Raw genomic sequence first — 18,260 nt, 5'->3', positions numbered from 1 at the left:
GAATTCGTGGAGAAGGTGAACAGGGAGCCCCAAGGGCAGGACATGGTGCCTACTGTCGCCATCTCCGCCATTGCTGGCCTCGGTCGCCTTCACCTCCTGAAACACCTATGTTCGTTATTTGCATTTGTGTCCCCGTGCTGAGCGTGTGTGTGTATACACACGTGCTTATTTGTGCTGCCTGTGTGTGTGTGTGTGTGTCCAGCCCAGGGCAGAGGCAGAGATGAAGGCGGCAGGAGAGGAGGTGCTGAGCAACCAGAAGAGGAATCATGAGGCGACCAGGCTGAAGGTGGTCAGTCGCCGTATCTCTGCACTGACCCTGCCCAGGATGGGAACGAGGAAAGGATGGCCAGTGATAACTCCAGACTGTGGCTCCAGATATCTGCAATTAGACCAGATACAAAACATGCTCATCAGTTCTACCGTGTTGTTGTGTGTGTTTGGATCAGGAAAAGGGTTTCACGGTCTAAGGATTCACACAGAGCAAATCACGTGGGGTGGGGCTTTGAAACCACTGCCTGTGGAGCCCTCAGTGTGTGGGGCCACGGGCTGGCCTCTGGAAATGATGGACGTGCCTATGGCAAGACCCGGGATGGTGAGGCTAAGGTCCTGCCGAGATGGGCAGAGAGCTGAAGGAGAAAGAGTCACAGATTGCCTGCTGCACTGGAGACTTGTTCCACACACATGTGACAAGGAGAACTGGGAAGGTCCTGGGCCAGTGCTGCCCCAGATCAGCCCAGCAGCCAGCACACGCCCTCCCTGAGGGTGGCACACACTGGCACGGTATGACACAAAACATGAGATGTGCTAAAGTATGCTGTATCTGCAAAACCACAGGCATCCTAGGAGAGACATGCTGTGAGCGTGGCATGCCTCCAGGCACTTCCAGCCTGCCTCCCTGGCAGTGCCCAAAGGCGAGGAAAGCGCAAGTGGGCTTACCTGTGTGACCCTATGCCGGGATATGCCTGTGAGGGAGGGAACAGAGAAAAGACAAGGGCGGTGGGTAAACTGCATGTCCCAAGGGACCCCAGGAGAGGGAGACAGAGAAGCCCCTGGCACAGTTCAGGGCCTGCTGGTTTTCAGGGTCCAGACTCTAGGCAGTAGCGGTCCTGCCAAAGATACCCCATGGTCCACGCTGAAAGTTCTGACATGAATTCCTTCTTTTCTTTGGGGTCTTGCCCCTGGCTTTGGGGGCCTGAAGGGCAAAGGTGCACGTCTGCACCTGAAGGAGGATTCTGGTAGTCTTGCTCAAGCAGAGTCTCTGATTGTGTTGTAGGGGATCTGCACCCAGGTGACACTCAGAGGGATGCTGCCTTCCAGGTGACCGTCTTGGATGTCCCTGGGCCCAACCGGGCACTGGCTGCCTTGGCAACAGGTGCTGTGTAGGGAAGCAGGGATGCATGACTGTAGGGAGTCCGACCTGGGCCTAATGAGAGCAACTGAAACAGAGCCTTGGCATTTAGCAAATCACTGAGGCATGGGTGGTTCAAGCCCTCTTGGTCCATTTCAGATAGTAACACTGCTTTCTGTCCAACGGAGGCATTAGCTCTGGGCCCAGAAACTGCAGGTTTCCCCGGGCATCATCCGTTGGGGGACTCCATGTGCATGGGTAGTGTTAAACACAAAGGAAGATGTGTAGGGATGCCACCTTACTTTTATGGCCTGCAGTTCCATTCTTGGTATCGGAAGAGACCCTGTATCCATGTGCACCTTCTTCACAACCTTGCATCAGACCCAGGCCTGTCACAGTCTCTGGGGGCTTTTGGAGGCTCAGGCGTTTCTGGCCTTTTCCTGCTACGTGGAGATAGCACGTGGGGGCACAGGCAGATGGGATGGTGCACACAGAACGCTACACAGATAGGAAGAACAGGGGGCCTCATTCAGAATGCTGGGGGCTGTAACGGGTGGTAGGCTAGCAAGAGGGGCACAACATTGACAAGGAATGACCTAGAGAGGGGCACACCGAGAAAGCAGTTCTTCAAGTCAGCTGAGCTCAGAGGTCCTTGTTTTCTGGTCCCCTGAAGGAATGCACAGGCAATGGATCAGGCCAACGTGACTGGTACTGTGAAGCTGTCCAAGGTGATGGGAGAATGCAGAAGGCAGGCACATGTTATACAGCTGTTCATGCCAAGAACTTCCAACCCTGCCCGCTGCTCTGCAGGCCAGTCCCTGTCAATAGCAAATGCCAAGGTTTTGGAACCTTTGAGGATAAGGCACAGAGGTAGAAGTGTAACATGACATGATCGATGAGCAAGTGAGAAAACAAGGACAAAGAAATGTGGGTGCTTACCAAAATTCACGTTCCTGAAAAAGAAAGCTTGTACTTCGGCATATGGACAGGTTTCCTCTCAGCGATGTTACTGTGTACACACATATGTTTGTGCACATGTGCGCGCAGAAATTTGAGTGCTTACCAAAATTCATGTTCCTGGAAAAGAAAACTGTACTTCTGCATATGGACAGGTTTCCTCTCAGTGATGTTACTGTGTTCACCCATACATTTGTGCACATCTGCGTGCGGACATTTGAGTCCTTGCCAAAATTCATGTTCCTGGAGAAGAAAACTTGTCCTTCTGCATATGGACAAGTTTCCTCTCAGGGATGTTACTGTGTACACGTGTATGTTTGTGCACATGTGTGCGTAGAAATTTGAGTGCTTATCAAAATTCATGTTCCTGGAAAAGAAAGCTTGTACTTCTGCATATGGACAAGTTTCCTCTCAGCGATGTTACTGTGTACACATGTATGTTTCTGCACATTTGCAGGCAGAAATCCCTGCCAGTTCGCTTGAGAGTATGAGCTATTGCAACTGACCTAGCCAGGTGATAGAAGTTGGACAGCAAAAACATGAAGTTCTTAGGGAAAGGTACATAGTCTCTGGCCAGCAGAAGCACTGAAGCCAGGGAATCGCTCCCCGTTATCTCACTGAGCAAACACGTTCTAAGTGGAATCACAGTCGTGCAGCTAGAATGCCTGGCAGAAAGGAGAGGCAGGAGGAAAGAGCCTGGGGAGTGTGAAGAGGAAAGTCCACTACACCTGCAGTTTATGAAAACTAGAAAATGTACCTAATGTGCAGGGAGGACAAACTGTACTTAATTAATTGACTTATCTAAGAGGATTTCCATCCAAACAGCCAAAAGTGCTTCCTGGTCTCTTCTTGCTGCCTGTAGTAAAACATGAAGGGAATTTTTCTAAAAATTTGGCAATTTTTCAGTCTTTTAAGACGACAGAAGATGTTAAAGTTAATGACTCTCAAGCAAGATCATATCCAGGGCATTGAGATTAGGTGGTCTAAATATAACATTTTACATCACCAACAGGCCAGTTCTTCTTCGTATTATTTTTTATAAACAAAGGTGTTCTAAAGGTGAGTGTGACTGTAAAATTGTTTGGTAAGCCTCAGAAAGCTGGAAGGGGATGCCTCATGGCATTATTTAGTCAGGCCAATACCCTCCAAAGAGTTTAGGGGTGTCACTCCGAGATCCTTTCAGTCACACAATAAGACTTCTACCAAGGTTCAGGGTGTTATCCCTCAGCTATCTCAGCAGAAAACCAAGACAGAGTAAGCCTTATTATGAAGACATGTGTGATTGTGGCTTTGGAGTGGGGTGCTTTGCCATGAACACCAGTAAGAGTATCAGGAGACACACCAAGGTTTTAAGATAACATATTTAAGTTCAGCTCGGACTGCAAGGACCAGCAATAGTACAAAATAGGAGCTCTGGACTTCTACCTTCTACAAGCAGGAAGCAGGCTAGGGAGACTGTTTCATGTAACCATATACTAGCCACCTTTCACGCAACGGCATCACGTCAGGGGGTAGAGTTAAAAAATCAGAGACTGAAGCCGAGGAAGTTTCCAGGCCTTAAATACTAATCAAAGGACTGCCCACAAGAACCCATGGGATTTCACAACTGCTACTACTGACTCCCATCTCCCCTCCCCTTTCTGGAACAGGAGTGTCTATGAAGGTTATCTATGCCCCAACATACCACCACTGCATGTCGGCTGTGAAAGGGAGCAGATTTACTCATCTCTTTTGCTCACACATCCTCAGGTCTAGAGGAACTACACTTGTATAATTTGAACTGATGTGTTGGAGACTTGAGAGGCTCTTGGACTGCAAGGAGATCAAACCAGTCAATCCTAAAGTAGATCTCTCCTGCATATTCATTCGAAGGACTGATGCTGAAGCTGAAGCTCCAACACTTGGGCTACCTGATGCAAATAACTGACTCTTTGGAAGAGACCGTGATGCGGAAAAAAATGAAGGTAGGAGAAGGGGACAGCAGAGGATGGGATTGTTGGATAGCATCATCGACTCAATGGACTTGAGTCTGAGCAAGCTCCTGGAGTTGACGGACAGGGGAGCCTTCAGGGCTGCAGTCCATGGGGTCGCAAAGAATACGACACAACTGAGCAACAGAACACTTGAGATACTGTACACGTGGACCCTGATCCATAGCTGGACCTGACTTAGACGACAAGGTCCTGAACTTCAAGTTAATGCTATAACAGATAAATCGTTTGAAAGCATTGGCAGGAAAATGCATTTTGGACATACAAGCATGTAAACAGTTTCCGGCCATCTGTGTACCACGCGGTTTTAAACTATGTCCACGGTTCCTTCCTTCTCCCCTTCACATGTGTGGTGGACTTAGTGGCTCACTTCTCATGTTAGAATATTGTAGAAACGAACAATGAAGCGTCTGAGACTAGGTCATAAAAGGCACTGCAGCCTCCTTGCTCATCCTCTTGGATCACTCACTCTAGAAGCCAGCTTAGTCATATCTTGGGAACACTCACGTAGCCCTTTAGAGAGGCCCATGTGAAAGAACCGAGGCTTTCTCCCAACAGCCAGCAAGCAAACTGGTTTCAACAGCTATGTGAGTAAGCCATCTTGGAAGGAAATCCACCGGCGCATGGCAAGGCTTCAGAGGATGGCAATCTCATGAGACACTGAGCCACAACACTCAGCTGAATTACTCCTGGATTCCCAACTTTCACCAGCAGTATGAAACTATATTGTTTCAAGCTGCTAGTTTTGGCTAATTGGTTATGCAGCACTCGTTCATTAATGCACTGCCAACTTTGGGCAATGCCTTTATTCAGGGCTGCCTGTCCATCTAGTCCAATCTAATCCAGAATCTGCTACTTCACTTTAGAAAACACAGCCCACCCTTGATTTGACCACCCTCAGTATCAGATCAAATATCATTTCACTCACCTGAATATCTTATCAGCCTTGCCTAGCCTCAGCAATGATCCTCTCAGTTGAGCCAGAATCCACCCTCACCCTTATAGTCCTCTTAATAAGTTTCCATCCACTGACACCCATTCTGTTATTGTTGTCCATTGCTTTTCAGTCTCCCATCTCTGTTTGTAATCCCATGGACCCACCCTGTTCCTTAGCTATAAATCCCAGCTGCATCCCTGCTGGAGTCAGACATAAGCTCAATCTCTCTCCCATGTCATAATACCCCACTGTAGTACTCTTACCTTGAGTCAAGTTTTCCTTACCACCTTTCGGAAGTGTTATGAATAATTTTTTAACATTGCCAAGTTCTGTTAGTAAGGATAATTCTCAAAGGAATATAGTTTTATACCTTACTCTCTATACTATATTCATTTGGGGGAACAAATATCTAAAATTAAAACATTTTATGTTTTCACCATACAAACAGAAAATATCTTTGAAACTACATTTACATATCTTAAAACATGTAGGAATCTGAAAAGGATGTGTGTATAGACATGTCAGTGGATACACACACATACCCTCAGAGCTCCAAGGAAAACTTAATTCTCAGCAAACGATAAATTAAAACATTCAGCCTGAAAATAGTGAAATCTTTGGAATCAACTTGCCAAAAATCTTAGACAATGAAATTTTAATTAAAAACCATGTATACATAAAAATATTTGGGATTCAGACAAAATTGCCAAATAAACATAGGTCAATCCCTAAACCATCTATGAGGAAAAAAAGAAAAAAGAAATCCTCAGTATCATGTAATAACCTATAATGGAAAAGAACCTACCAAAGAATAGATACGTATCTGCATAACTAAATCACTCTGATATACATCTGAAATTCAAGACTGTAAATTTAATACATTAACAGAGAGAAAAATTGTAAAGAAAGCTTCTAAAATACAAAGTTACAAAGGAAAAAATCCTAAAGAATGTAGAAAGTATATATGAATTGAAACAAAAATAGAAAACAACAAAAATAAACCTTGTTGGGATAATAAAGCAAGAGCTGCTTCTTGGAAAAAGAAAATCAGAAACATTGATACAACTGTGGCAAATCTAATAAGGGGACAAGGAGGTTAATTATGGGATTCTGAGAGGATAATATTCAACTCTGAGTGGAATTACATTTGTTTCAGGAAAGGTCCAGTCAAGCAAAAACCTGGAGAAAGAAAGGGAAGGAAAGAAAGAGGAAGACAGACAAGGGAACAAAGCAAGAAAAAGAAAGGAACGAACGGAGAACGAAAGAAAAGTAAATGTCTCAACAAATGTTGTAAACTATCCAATCAAACAATTCTCTTCAAGATCTAAAAACAGAAACGGAAATTTATTAAGCCAGATACTCATTGCTTTTGATGGTACTCAGAACAAGAAAGCCCATTTACACATCACTATTTAGAAGTTCAGAATTGGCCAACACCAATACGATTATTTAAAAAAATAAAAATATGCCATGTTATTTGTAAAAAGACAGCAGAAATAATTTTTTAAAAATTATTTCTACAAATATTAATTTTACTTACAATGTTTGGCAACATTAATAAAATAATAAATTTTTCCCAAAAGAACAAGCACAGCAGACAAGGAAATTCACAAAGGGTAGTAACAAAATAGTAATGTTGACAGATCTTCAATATATTCGCAAAGAAAACAAAGTGTCATTGTGTGAACAAAATATAGAGGTATCAATAGAAAAACAGAGGAAGCTCCTGAAAGAACTCAACTCACTATTAACTATCTTTTATTTGCAGGCACAGAATCTGACTCAAGTTAAATCTAAGAAGCAAAGCCCTGAGGTTATTATCTCTTCGTTTGTGTGTGTGTGTGTGTGTGTCTGTGTGTGTGTGTGTGTGTGTGTGTGTGTGTGTGTGAAAATTTAGGAAATTTAGGCTGGAGAGGGAAGAAGAGGATAGAGACTTCAAGTGCCTTGAAGGAGGAGGAGGAAAGAGAGGGGGTTGGAGATTTGATTGTGTTATTTGAACAGCATTGGTGAAGCTCAAACAAGGGAGGTAGCAAGCCATGCAGGCCTACGGGAAGAGCATTTCCCGAAGAACAGCACTTGCAGTCTCTGGATCGGGAAGAAATGGAATTTGATGGAGGAAAACCAAGGCCAGTGTTGTCAAAAAGAGTACATTCGTAGGGAAAATAGTAGAGTAGAAGGACAGAGAATGGAAGAGAGGAAGCAGTCAGGGACCATATTGCTGGAACCTTTTAATTTGGCAATAAATACAACTTGTCCTCCTTAGGAGCATACTTCACAGCAACTAACAGTAACAGTGTTGATAATACTCAGCAACAATAAAAACACATAACTAAAACATTTCGTATTTTTTACTACAGAAATCGAAGAAAGGAGATAAGAATGCAATAGTCTGCGTATTTATTTATACACAGAGTTTTCACCTGAGACCAGAATACACACACACTCTTTATACAACTAAAAGTGGTTTAAGCTGACACTCAGCAAAGTGCTTTGGCCCAAGTAAACTAACTGGAAAGGCCTAGTAAAATATTCAAAGTGCAAATAAACCAATCAAGCTTCGAGTAAATAAACACAATTTATTTGAATTTGAATTTACACTCAGGAAATTACCTAAAATGGAGACAATAGACTCACTACAGCTTAATCACCTGTAGTCCTTCCTCTTCAGTTCTGAGAGGGATGCTAACCCCTTGGTGATTATCACTTTCCAGCATTTTGGGAAAGCTTAGAGGACTTAAATAAATTGAGGAGTGGGGAGAGTGGGGAGAGACAAAGAGGAGAGGAAAGGAAGAGGAAACGGAGAGATTGCTCCTGGCATAGGTCTACAGACAGGATCCCAGCTTCCTTGAATGGTGCACAGAGACTGCTAGCTATCTGTGCCAGAAGTGGAGAAGGGGTGACATTCAACTCCAGGAGGAGACTCAACTCCAAGAACCTACAGAGGCAGCCAAGTGTGCTGATGTTCAGGAACCAATACTTAGAGGGGTTGTACCCCACAGGTCTGTGAAAGAGCCCTTGGAGACCGCAAGAAAAAAAGGTTTCCACAAGTATAATCACAGATTAGATGGTTGGCGAGATTAGAGGAAGGATAACTCTATGACCTGATAATTACTGAAATACAGGAGACAATTCCTGCACATCAGACTGTGTCAAGAAAGACTGAAACTCAATTAGTTTGATACAATGGGAAATTACACACGCCAAGAATTAGCTGTTAACGCTACTACATTTGTGTCCAAGGCAAGATAAGATACAAAACTGAAATCTTCACATGTTCAACTAGGGTAAGACACATGTAACTGGAAAATATAAGGAAGAGTTCTAAAAAGGGTTTAATCACCCTGGACTATTTTTATCCGCCATATTTACTATTCTTGGACAACTCCATTGTAGCTTAAGGGTAAGAGAACTCAATTTAGCCCAATTCAAAAGCTGAACAGATTTCCTGTGTTTGATCCTTTGCAGTTAAAACTATGGGTCCAGCACAAATCAAAGTGGACGTCAAGGCTCTCTTTCCTTTGGGAATTTTAACTTGCTTTGCTACTGTGTCTGACACAGATATGCCTACCTCATTGGGACTACAGGCCAGCCAACTGGCAAAGGGGACGCAATGAATCAAATTCCCCTTTTGATCACTCAACAGGAGGTCCACAGGCACCAGGTCTCATTCTATTAACTATCTCTGCTTCTCCAACTGCAGTCAGTGATACACAGGGCCTGCTTGATGCTTGCAAGGGTCTCTCACCAAACACAGGCATTTTAACCGTTGGCTTCCTTGAGATGTCCCTGGGCTAGGTAAACGCACTCTGAGACAGTGTTCCTTCTACCTTGGCTCTATGCCTGGAGTGAATGTATGCCTCTTCCTCAGCTGGGACAAGAAGCCACAGCTCTTCACTGATTAAATCCCGTGTCTGGTCCAAACTCACATCATAGCTTCTCCATCAACTTCTCCACTGCACGCTTTCAGAGCCAGGTTATCTTCGATCAGCCCAAGAGGCACTTCAGAGAGTGACATTCAAATCTGGCTATATAGCTGATACTGAGAACTTCAAGGCATGAAAACAGTTGAAAATTACGTTGCTAAAACACTCTACAGATTATATGTATACTAGAGCTTTCGAACTTACAAGTAACATCAGCTACCGAAATAGGTTCTTACTTTTCCTTTCTCCACTTCTCTCATTCTCTCTCTCTCTCACACACGTGCACACAATCTTTTTACATGTTAAGACAATTATATGAAAAACAGATAATATATTTTTAAATAACATCTCAATACGCAGATCAAACGACATTGTACTTCCTGTATTTAAAACAAAATCACATAAATTACCCATCGGTTTCCCTATATTTGATATTATTGAATAATGCTATAATTTGATCTTTTTGGTTTTAATGGGGTTTTTAACTTTGACTGAAATACTTGCTTCAGACTTACTGAAAGCAGAATTAACTTTTTTCTTCTTTTTTTGACCTCCTACTTTTAGATTTGGGGGGTGATGATTCAAAATCAGATGTGTTCACAGTAATGGATGCTACTTCCACCAATCCTGGTTGAAGGGGTTCCAGTGATACCTGAATAACAATTTTTGTTTCAGGAGACAATCCTTCTAGCTGCTTAGGCTTCTTAAACATTTGATGACACTGGGTCTTGTGCTCCCTTTCCTCTTTGGAAGTTAAAAACTGTAGCCGACATTTGGAACACTGGCGAAAACTCTTTTCCCAGTGCCCTCTATGATGATGTCCGTAGGCTGTTGCAGTTTTAAAAATTTTGAGACAAAACAGGCAAAGTAAATTCTTAGTGTCACCATGGTATGCTCTGAAATGTGCATCCACATCTGCAAAAAATGATGATCTGTAACTGCAAACCTGGCATACATAGGGCATTTCACCAGGCTTATGATTGTCTTTCATGTGCTCTAAGAGAACCTGATCTGTCTCAAAGGACAACTCACAGATGCGACAGACTGCGGAGGGCTCCTGGGGAGTGTGGACACTTTCAATGTGACACTGCATCTGGAAGGGAGTAGGAAACTGGCGGAGGCAGTGCCGGCAGGTGGTGTGGGTTTTCCAGCTGTCACCTCTCTGCCTCTCAAGTTCCAAATGGTGCTTCATGTGATTCATAAACTTGACATTTTTTAGAACTTTCAAGCAGCTGAGGCATTTAAACGCTGTGTGGGTCTTCGGTTCTGGCTGCCCAACTCCTATATGCTCTCCATAGTAGAAGTCACCAAGAAACACAGTCAGCTTTCCTTCTGTGGGATCACCAATTTTGTCTGGACTTGCTAAACTTGGAAAATCAGTTTTTGTCAGTCCATTTTCCCCTAAAGGTCTTACAGGCTTGCAATGAACACTGTCCTTTGGAAAAGGTGTTGGACAAGGTTCTCCATTCTGAACATGGCTTAGTGAGGTATGGACACGGTCTGGTGTGCTTTGCTGAGTGGTCACTGTATGAAAAATACCTGAAGGGGAAAAACCTAAACAATGTTCCCCTATAATGCCATCACTGAGCTTAGGCCTTTTGGGATTTCTGCTATTTGTTTCACAAGTGGAAAGTACCTTTGAGACATGAGGACTTTTATTCATATCTCCTGCAGAAACCACTCTTTCTGCTGGATGCTGCAATGAACTTGTGAAGGTAATCAAAGAAGAACATGACTCCTTTGAAAAGCAATTCGGCACTCTTTGTGGTGAAATATTTTTATAATCAGCTTGAGACGGAGGTTCAATAATAATAGGACTATCTGTTGATCTTGATTCAGAGTCAGAAACTGGCAAGACAGCCTTTGCTTCTGATGTAGGAGTCACATGACTAACAGGCTGTAATTTGTCAGCGTTACCTTTCCTGAAGTGACCATACCTTTTTCTCCTTGAACAAGAACCTGGGGTATCTCTGCTCAGTACGTTTGAAACGACTGGTTTTGAAGCTGAGCTCATCCCAACAAAGATCACGTCAGCATCTTCATTTACATGTTCCACTCCGACCAAGATCACTTCATCATCATCATCATCATCTGCTTGTTTGGTTTCTCCCTCCCTTTTCCGTACTTCTGGCTCTTGTTCTTCTTCACGTAACATACATGGTAGTTCCATATTTTGAGTACTTTTTTATTCTTACAGGGTGCGGCCACAAGTCCCAGGGCTTCCTTTATACAAACTGCCACCTAAGTATAAACATACTACATATTAGTTAAGTACAGAAAAATGGGCTATTTGATTATCTCCAAAACTCTAGAGTAGTTTTAAACATCCTTATCTTACAGACAAAGACACCGAGTGTCAACGAGACTCAGTGACAGCTGAAAAACCTATGACTACAAGTCTACATGGCTCTAGAATCATAAGCTTTGTCCCATGTTCACTTTAACCTCTTCTATTTAAAAAAATAAAGAAAAAAAAAACAACAACAAAAATCCACCACGACTGATCATTAGGTGAAATCACATGTAAAGGACGAGTATTTTTACAAAAGCACTGTTGTACAGCGTTCAGAAACATGGACTTTGGAGTCAAAGAAGATTAAGTTGGAATTCTAAGTTAACCACACACCAGTTGCATCTTCTTGGGCAAATTTATAACTTTTAAAGGTGTTTCTGTCTCTTAAAGACAAACATGCTTATTTCTTAGACTTAAGGTTACCAGCTCTTTTTAAAAGGCATCGGCTATTCAAGGGCATCTTGTTTTGTAGTAAAATTTGAAGAAAACGTATCTTAAATGCACATTACACCTGATTCACAAATTCTAATTTCATAAATGTTAACAAAGAAAATAGGTAGCAAATTCAAAGTATAATCTATCTATACCTAGTTAACAAACAGCATAATTCAATGTCAAGCACTTAACACAGGCCTAGGAAATTGAGAATGAGCTCTCTTTGATAATCTCACCCCAATTCCACACCGATATATCCTAAATTTCTCCCTCTAATCCTGGCTAAACTTAAATCCAACAATGCTTCATCCTTCACGCCACAGGTCTCTTCCCCACATAGCAGGCAAAGTGATGCCAGTATTTCTCTCATACCAATATCAGACAGAGGCATCACACACACACACCTTGATATCCCTTACGAATACAGGTGAAAGAGTCCTCAACAAAATACTGGCAAACGAAATCCAACAACATATAAAAAAGACTGTATACCATGATCACATGGGATTTAGGGAGGTATGCAAAGTTGCTTCATTATATGAAAGTCACTCAACATTATGCCATTTTAAAACAATGAAACAAATAACACATCTGCCTGAAGAAAAAGCATTTCCCTGAATCTAGCACCTTTTCAGAACTGGGCTTAAAAGAACACTTAATAATTAAGAACAGAAGAGAACTTTCTCAATCAAAGGGCACCTGTAAAAAGACCCACAGCTAACATCACACTTAATAATGAAAAACTGAAAGCGTTCCCTCTAAGACTGGGAACAACACAAGGAAGTCTATTACACACTTTGGCTCAACATTATACTGGCAGTTCTATAACCAGAGCAATCAGGTAACAAAAGAGAAATGTTGTTGTTGTTTAAAAAAAAAAAAAAAGACAAGAAAAAACAAAAACAAAAAACAGCCTTCAGAATGGAAAGGAAACAGTCGAAGTATATTGGAGATAACATACTTTTGTATATAGAAAATCTTGAAGAAAACACAAGTATCAGAATTAATATAAAGCTTGCAGAATAGAAGACAAATATTTTAAAAGTCAACCACATTTTATACAGTAGCAACACATGTTGTTAAGTAAATACTTGAATCTACACTAGCATTAAAAAGAATACTTAGGAAGTCAGAAAGAGAAAGACAATATATTCTTTGGAATGGCTGAGTAATACTCCATTGTGTATATGTACCACAGCTTTCTGATCCATTTATCTGTTGATGGACATCTAGGTTGTTCCATGCCCTGGCTATTATAAACAGTGCTGCGATGAACACTGGGGTCCATGTGTCTCTTTCAATTCTGGTTTCCTCAGTGTGTATGCCCAGCAGTGGGATTGCTGGCTCATACAGCAGTTCTATTTGCAATTTTTTAGGGAATCTCCACACTCTTCTCCATACTGGCTGTACTAGATTGCATTCCCACCAACAGGGTAAGAGGGTTCCCTTTTCTCCACACCCTCTCCAGCATTTATTGCTGGCAGACTTTGTATGAATCAATTCTAATGGGATGGATGAAACTGGAGCCGATTATACACAGTGAAGTAAGCCAGAAAGAAAAACACCAATACAGTATACTAACACATATATATGGAATTTAGAAAGATGGTAATGATAACCCTGTATGAGAGACAGCAGAAGAGACACAGATGTATAGAACGCACTTTTGGACTCCGAGGGGGAAGGAGAGGGTGGGATAATTTGGGAGAATGGCACTGAAATATGTACACTATCATGTAAGATAGTCGCCAGTCTATGTTCCAGGCAGGATACAGGATGCTTGGGGCTGGTGCACAGGGATGATCCAGACAGATGATATGGGGTGGGAGGTGGGAGGAGGACAGGATTGGGAACTCGTGTACACCCGTGGCGGACTCATGTCAATGTATGGCAAAACCAATACAGTGTTGTAAAATAAAATAAAGTAAAAATTAAAATTAAAAAAAAAAGAGAAAGACAAATCTCGTATGGTATCACTTACATGGACTCTAAAATATGACACAAATGAACTTATCTATGAAACACAAACAGACTCACAGACAGAGAGAGCAGACTATGTGATTCCCAAGAGGGGAAAAGTGGGGCAGGCATAGATTGGGAGCTGGTGATTAGCAGATGCAAACTGTAATATATACAATAGACAAACAAGATCGTACTGGATAGCACAAGGAACTATATTCATAATTTGTGAAAAACAATAATGGAAAAGGGCATGAAAAAAATTGTGTGTGCATATACACACACAATTTACATATGAAGGAAAGGAAAGGACAACTGTTGGCAAGCACGTACAGAAACTGGATCCCTATGTGTTATGGACAGATTTTAAAATGGTGCAACTGCTACAGAAAACAGTTTAAAGGCTCCTTGAAAAATTAAAAATCTGGAGCTGACACACGATTCAGCAATTCCACTTCAGGATATAAATTCAAAAGAAGTTAACATGGGGTCTTGGGATATCTGCACAGCCGTGCTCACAGCAGCACGAAGCACAACAACTAAGAGGTGGAACCATCGAAATGTCCATCAAATGTGATAGATACATACAATGAAATATTATTTAGCCATATAAAGAAAATTCTGTCACATGCTATAACATGCATGATCATTTCAGACATCAAGCCAAATGAAATAAGCCAGTCATACAAAAAGACAAATACTGTAAGTTTCTACTTGTATGAAATAGCTAACACAGTCAAGCAATCGAGAGGAAACAAAAAAGAACGACGGAGTCCACGGTCTAGGTCAACAGGCAAGAAAAGAGCAGTTGCTGTTTAATGGGACAAGTGATGGGCACAGAGTTTCGATTTTGCAAGATGTAAAGGTGTAGAGATCTGTTTCATAACAATGTGATAAGGAAGTCCCTGGTAGTTCAGAGGTTAGGACTCCACAGTTTCCTATCAGGGGCCTGGGTATGATCCTCAACCAGGGAACTGTCATTCAAGCTGCATAGCACAGCTAAAACAACGACAACGACAACAAAACAACACTGTGACTATGTGTGTGTATATGTGTTAGTCACTCAGGTGTGCCCGACTTTGCATCCCCATGGACGAAAGCTCACCAGGTTCCCTTCTCCATCGGATTTGCAGTGGCTTGCCATTTCTTTCTCCAAAAGGCTGATGAAAGTGTGTGAAATACTTAGCATGCAAAAATGGTTAAACTGGTAAAAATTTAAGTTAGATGTTTTCTACAACAATTAAAAAAAGAAAAGCTTTTAACAACCAGGAAAAGAATTTGAATAGACATTTCCGACTCTTTGCAACCCCATGGACTGTAGCCTATCAGGCTCCTCCGTTCATGGGATTTTCCAGGCAACAGTGCTGGAGTGGATTACCATTTCCTGCTCAAGGCGATCTTCCCGACCCAGGAATTGATCCCAGGTCTCCTACATTGCAGGCAGACACTTTCCCTTCGGAGCCACCAGGGAAGCCCCTAGCAAAATGTAAAGCAGTCTCACTGAGATACTACTTCACACCCATACTACTTCACACCCAATCAAAATGACGAATAATAACAAGTGCTGCAGAGGACGTGGAGAAAAGGAATCTTCAGATATTGTTGAGGTAATTGCTGTAAAATGGTACCACCACTCTTGCAGAAGTGGTTTGTCAGTACCTCAAAAATTAAATATAGAGGAGCCATATGATCCAGGAATTTCCCTCTTTTGTACATATCCACAAACACTGAAAATGTTCAGTCCATGCAAAATCAGTGTTCACAGCAACATTACTCACTATAGCCACAAAGAGTACACCATCCACGTATTACCCAACATTGACGAATGGATAAACAAACTGTGGTATATGCTCAAAACGGACTGCATGGAAGCCATTTACCATATGCAGCCATAAAAATAAAACAAAAACATTCACTGCTATACAGCCATGAAATGGAGGAATCTTGAAAGTACACAAACGAGGGGACTTTCCTGGAGATCCAGTGTTTAAGACTCTCCACAGGTGCCATCCCTGGCCTGGGAACTAAGATCCCACATGCCACAGAGCTAAATAAATAAATATTGAGAAAGAAAATATGACATCTGAATCAAGCCAGACACAAAGGTCACACTTTGTATGTGGGAGAACTGTAGGTGGAAGAGAAGCAGGAAAGAGAAGCACTCTGTAATCCAAGTGAAACATTTTTTTCAGGGAGGAGGAAATGAGCTAGTCTTATAAAGGATGCCAATAAATTAAATAAGATAACAACTAAAAATTGACCACGGAGTTAAACATTTGAAATTCACCTGTGGCCTTGACAAGAGCGGCTTTAAAGGAAAATGAGAGAACTCGAGATAACAAAGCCTAGGAACAACTCTGCAGAGATCTATAATAAGCAAACATGAAAAAAAAGCAGCAGAAGCAGGATGTGTCACCCAAAGATGGATTTTTAACGACAGGTCACATTATAGTCAGTCTGTTTGCTGATGGGAACCATCCAGAGAAACAGAAAACTTAATCCGGGACAAAGAGGAGACTTGCTAGAAGATCAAGAAATGAGTAGGTCTAGAACTGAGTACATCAAGAATTGAGTAGATCAAGCCAGAGAGCACACAAGCTGGAGAAGGCAATGGAAACCCACACCAGTACTCTTGCCTGGAAACTCCCACAGATGGAGGAGCCTGGTAGGCCGCAGTCCATGGGGTTTCGAAGGCTCGGACACGCCTGAGCGGCTTCAGTCTCATGCACTGGAGAAGGAAATGGCAACCCACTCCAGCGTTCTTGCCTGGAGAATCCCAGAAAAGGGGGAGCCTTGTGGGCTGCTGTCCATGAGACCGCACAGTCGGACACGACTCAAGCGGCTTAGCAGCAGTAGCGGCACACAAGAAGGGTACACAAGCCAAATAATTTGCTCACATTGACAGAGCTGAGGTCATATGAAACAAAAGGCTGGCATGGTGGATTAATGGGTACGGTAACCAGCCTTCAAGTGAATCGAATCTCCTGATATTCCCACCGTTGCGTAGTTCTCTCTCAATCTATCACAGGGTTGACCTGGGAGACTAAGCAAATACACAAGTGAAGATGTGTAACATCTGAAAGAAGACTCTGCACTTTATCATGGGTGCAAGTGCTTTCCTGAATCACTCATTCTGAGAAAAGACAGCAGCCTCCACAAGAGAAGCCCCTTGGAGAGGCCCACAGAAGGAGGAACTGAGGCTTCATGAGTACAGGCAAGTGAGAGAGCGTAGATTCAAGAAGCTAAGTCTTCAGAGGTGGCCAAGCCAGACAAAAGCTTGACTACTACCTCAGGAGAGATCCTAGGCCAAGAGATAACAAGTGTGAAGTTCTTTCAAACTATTCAATTTTGAGATCGTATGTACAACACAAACATTTCAAGTTATAATACCATTCACATCATACTTACACACAGAAGAGTTCTCCTATAAATATAGCAAAAATTAAAAAAACACAGACACACAGACACACAGACACACAGACACACAGACACACACACACACACACACACACACACACCAATCCAAAGCACCGAAACAAGGAGTTGCCTGGCAGTCCAGTGGTTTGGTTAGGACTCAGTCCTCTCACTGCCAGGATCCTGTGTTCGATCCCTGGTTGGGGAACTAATATCCTATGAAGCCACATGTTGCGACCAAAACAAAACATGCTGTGAAGTTCAAAGCTGTACCAGCAAGATAAGTATACAACACAGCTGTAGGCACAAGTTGCTGGGCATAGGGCTTCCTATGATCTTGTTTACTCGCATGAAATGAACTCAGATGGTGCCTCGCCCCCATCCAGTGGAGTTCACTTACTTGATGAAAAAAAGCCCTTAAGGATACAGAAATGAGCAAGTAATCTCACGTGAACACGTTAAATCACAGGACATTGTCTCTGAATGAACCACTTGATTCATTTATTCATTTGGCCATGCTGTTTGGCTTGTGGGGTCCCAGTTCCCTGACCAGAGATTGAATCCAGACCACTGCAGTGAAAGCCCAGAATCCTAATCACCAGGCCACCAGGGAACCCCCACACCTGCACTGCTTTGCTTTCCTAGCTAAAACCTTAGGATATGTGCATTGCCCCATTTTAGCCTCACCAAGTGGTAGGAGTCAGCTCTACACAGCTTAAGACCCATGGTGCTCTTACTTTTTTTCTTTCAAGAAGGCAGGAGAAAGCAAGTCACCCTGCCTGTTTTTAAGCTTGCCACTCAGAAAGCTGCAAACCTGAAACCATGATTGCCCTGAAGTCAGCACCCGCAATCAGGGTCAGGTAATCCCCAATCAGGAATACTCTCTCTCAACACCAACGTGTCAGCCGACGAATGAAAGGAGAAAAACGGAAAGTAAGAAAGCCACAACTTTGTCCCTTATTGTAAAGATGTCTGTCACCTTACCTCAGGGGCCCACTGAAAT

General features: G+C 42.5%; 1 pseudogene; it reads right to left on the bottom strand.

The window, feature by feature from the left end:
• Positions 1 to 10,037: 10,037 nt before the first annotated feature.
• Positions 10,038 to 11,326, bottom strand: LOC128071042 (zinc finger protein 280B-like; annotated as a pseudogene).
• Positions 11,327 to 18,260: the final 6,934 nt, after the last annotated feature.

The sequence above is a fragment of the Budorcas taxicolor genome, chromosome Y (genome assembly GCF_023091745.1).
Source record: "Budorcas taxicolor isolate Tak-1 chromosome Y, Takin1.1, whole genome shotgun sequence".
Classification (NCBI taxonomy): Eukaryota; Metazoa; Chordata; class Mammalia; order Artiodactyla; family Bovidae; genus Budorcas; species Budorcas taxicolor.
This window is presented reverse-complemented; position numbering and strand designations above follow the sequence as displayed.